The sequence below is a fragment of the Drosophila erecta genome, unplaced genomic scaffold (assembly GCF_003286155.1).
Source record: "Drosophila erecta strain 14021-0224.00,06,07 unplaced genomic scaffold, DereRS2 tig00000413-arrow-arrow-pilon, whole genome shotgun sequence".
NCBI lineage: Eukaryota > Metazoa > Arthropoda > Insecta > Diptera > Drosophilidae > Drosophila > Drosophila erecta.
The window spans coordinates 211,865-215,669 of NW_020825243.1; the positions used below are offsets into that span (position 1 = coordinate 211,865).

Genomic DNA, 3,805 nt, shown 5'->3' on the forward strand with positions numbered 1-3,805 from the left:
GTGGTAGCCTTGTTTGTGAGTATAAGTGTGGGAGAGAGTGGAGAAATATCATGAGTGCCAATCTTAGTGGAGGTGCTGAGGTTTTTCTCTTTGCTGTTTTCTCTGTGTGGCAGTGTGGGGAAGAACTCCAAAGCGTTGTCGCTTGAGTTGGCTTTGCCTGCGTCCGTATTTGTTGCTGCGGCTGTATTAGTGTGTGGGGAGATTGCTGATAGGTTCTCTCTTCGGTCATCTTCCATGGCAGTGGGAACAGTAGCCCTAGTATGGGCTACTGTGGTGAGAACGTTCCCCAGGCCTGTGTGAGGAGGGGAAAACAAAGAGACGCCGCCTTTGGCGCCAATGGTGTCTGCATTGGTGTTGGTGTGAGAGAGGGGGTTTTCTTGGGCATTCTGAGTGTTCTCACTCTCTTTCCCCTTATGTGAGGGGGACTGGGCAGTTTTTATGGCAGTTTTTATGGCGGTTTTGGGAGGGTTTTTTATGCTTTTTATTTCTGGGCTCGACAGCATTTTCTTTAGCTCTAAAATGCTGACGTTTGAATTGGAGTTTTCTGAGCCTTGTGTCATGGGCGAGATGTCAAGGTAGGATGGGGTCGTAAGCAATTCTGGGCTTGATAGTATTGAGGTAATCTCGTCGTCAGACGAGTCGTCGGAAAATAGTATGTTTGTCATGGTGTCTATTGATTTTTAATATAAAAACGATACAGAGTAGGTATAAATACCCTGGCTTTTAGTTGTGGCAGGTCCTCTAGTGAATCTCTCCGTTTTCTGTCGCCTCCCTGTCTCCTATTTGATTTGGCTGGTAGAAGTTTTCGTCTCTCTCCGGTTTATAGCACCTCTTCTCCTTGTGTTTGTTGCTGCAGCTTTCTTTGATGGTGTGGGTGATGCCGAATTTTCGCGGTTTAGTTCTTTTGCCTTTGAGAGTCTTTTATTATTTATGTTTAATTGTTTGATTTTTATTTTTTCCACTTTAAATACGTTTGCTTTGTGAATTTATTGATTTATTTATTTGTAGTTTATTTATTTATGTTTGATTATTTATGTTTAATTATCTTTGTATTAGTTTTCTTCTCTCTCCGGTTTTATAGCACCACTACACCTAGTTTTGCTGCAGCTTTCTTTGTTTGTATAGATGATGCCGGGGTTTCGCGGTTTATTTCTTATGCGTTTGAGTGTCTGTTTTAATTGTTTAAATGTTTCTTCGCTTTGTATTCGTTAACTTTGTGATTTGTTTTGCACTTTTATTTTTATTTATTTAATTTGTTTAATTTATTTGTTTATTTAATTTTTTATTAATTTATTTGTTAATAAATAAATTAATTAATTTATTTATTTATTTATTTGTTTGTCCAAATGTTTATAGACAACTTTGATTTCAGCTTTTAATAACTTTCACTTTTTTTACTTTACTTTGCATGGTTTTTTTACTTTGCATGGTGGAGGGACGGAGCAGAATCAGAAATATTCTGAACCGTTTCCACAATTTATTTGCCTTTGATTACATAGATATGCAATATATAGGTACAAGAATTTACATTTTTGAGTTTAACATTGTGGAGGTGAGTTTTGGAAATGGACAATAATGTTAGTAAAAGGTAAGTATACTAGGTTAGTATTTTCTTTGTACATGGCATGAGTTGGTAACATTAACATATGTATGTTTGTTTGTTTACATATTGAGTTTTGCAAAGCATTTACGAAAATTTAACAATTGTGTTTTTGAATTTAATTTCAGGTACCCCCGCCTGAAGGACGGGAGCGCCGTGTCGCTGGTGGATTCCAGGGTCATCGCCGGAAGAAAACAGCTGCTTCCCACGTATCCGTCAGTCCTTGGGTGAGTCCGGGGTTCCGCGTCCAGTTCCACTTCGCCTGAAGTGGCTTCTTGGAGCCTCGGGCCCTGGTTCCGAGGTCGTGGGTCGTCTCAGCAGCGCTGGATGGCCTGGTTCCTTGCCATGGGTTGCCGCCTCCGGCAATCTGAGGGTCGTCGGTGTTTCTGGCGGTTCCTGTGGGTGGGGAAACGTCTCCCCACAGTGAGTCATCTGGGTGCCTCTGGGCCGCTGCATTGAGTGGGCGCCGCTGCTGGAGCAGTTGCTTGGAGCCACCAGGCCAGGAATAAATTGTCGTGGCCGTCTCGTCGACAGGATATGAAATACATTCATACAAAATTGGGTGAGTATATAAATATATATAATATTATATGCAGGTGTTTTGCTTGTTTTAATTTTTCGTTCTTTTTTAGCAAGCTGTGTCAGTGCGTAGGAATGTAGTCGTCGCATCGTCCAAAGTCGTGGAAAGGATGATATTAAGATTAAGTAAGTGACTAATGTGTATTTAATTTGTTTGTTGACTGATTTGATTTGTTTTTCCTTATCTTTCAGTCCTCGTCATGGCAGAGAGTGCGTTCAGGGTGAGCTCTTTGCAGGAAACTGTCGCCAGGATGCTGCGACGAGTCGAGCAGAGCCCGGTGAGCAGGTCGTGCGGTAGGAGCTCAATTTCAATGTGCATATTTTAAATTAATGTTTCTGTTAATTTCAGCTTTGCGACCTGGGTGTGCCCCTTGCAGGAAGCTGTCGCCAGGATGCCACGACGGATCGAGCAGAGCCCAGCAAGCAGATCTTGCGGTAGGTGCTATAATTTCAATGTGCAAATTTTGAATTAATGTTGTCTGTTAATTTCAGAATTGTGTCCTGGGTGCACCCCCTGCAGGAAGCTGTCGCCAGGATGCCACGACGAATCGAGCAGAGCCCAGCAAGCAGATCGTGCAGTGGGTGCTCCAATTTTAGTGTAAGTATTTTGATTTAATATTTTTCTTTATTTTCAGGTCAACAGGAGCTAGAGATGAAATTGGACTTGGGTAAGTGGCTGTTATTTTTCAATTAATTTGCTACTAATTTGAATATCTTTTTCTAGGTTTTTTGGTGAGTATTTAATTTAATTTTTTTCCTTTATTTTCAGGTCGACAGGAGCTAGAGGTGATATTAGACTTGGGTAAGTGGCTGTTGTTTTCCAGTTTATTTGCTTCTAATTTGAATATATTTTTTCTAGATTTTCAATGTCCGTCCTGTGGCAAGAAACTCGGCCTAAGTGGGTCCTTTGCAGCATGTTGACGCCAGGATGCAGCGGTATGATCGAGCAGGGCCCGTCGAGCATATCTGCAGTAGGAGCTCCACTTTCAGTGTGAGTAGTAAATATCTGCATTTGCTTGGCAGTAGTCAGAGTTATTTTGCCGCATCAAGACTCAGCTGCAGGGTTGGTTTAGAACCCTCCGGAGTGTCTTGCGGCAATTTATAGGTTTTTTTGGTTTGAATTTTAATTTATATTTTCTTTTCTTTTCAGGTCCTCAGGAGCGAGGGAGTCGCCAGGATGTAAGTTAAGAGACTTTCGGCAGAGGTTTCAGGTAAGGATTTTGAAGTTTCAGGTGCTCTGAATATTATTTATTTTTTTGTTTTCTTTGGTTTTAGGTCTTTTGGATCGAGGAATGGCTGAGGAGTTGGAGGTTGGCTGCTTGTTTCACAGCTTCTTTGGCAATGGAGAGGAAAGGGTAAGAGTGTTATTTTGTGTGATCATTGTATCTTTGCTAATTTATTTTGTTTGTTTATTTTAGGTTTATAGGCTGCTGCAGTCTAGTTGCCCAATCTTGGAGAAGCAGGGCCGGGCTAGGGTCTTGTCTTTTCAATCTCGGTGTCGAGTGGGAGTGGAGCAGCAGTCACTATCGTCTGGATAATTTATATTATAAGTTTTATTTTATAAGTTTTGTATGTTTTAATGTGTAATATACCCTTCCTTTGTATATGAATTTTCTTGATTAAAGA

The 3,805-nt window shown here is 41.1% G+C and overlaps 1 long non-coding RNA gene across 1 annotated transcript; it reads left to right on the forward strand.

Annotated features, from left to right (window-relative positions):
• The first annotated feature begins 2,125 nt into the window (after positions 1 to 2,125).
• Positions 2,126 to 2,418, forward strand: LOC113564710. The gene is made up of 3 exons (XR_003408252.1): positions 2,126 to 2,162; positions 2,233 to 2,305; positions 2,372 to 2,418. It is a non-coding gene; the product is annotated as an uncharacterized LOC113564710 (long non-coding RNA).
• Positions 2,419 to 3,805: the final 1,387 nt, after the last annotated feature.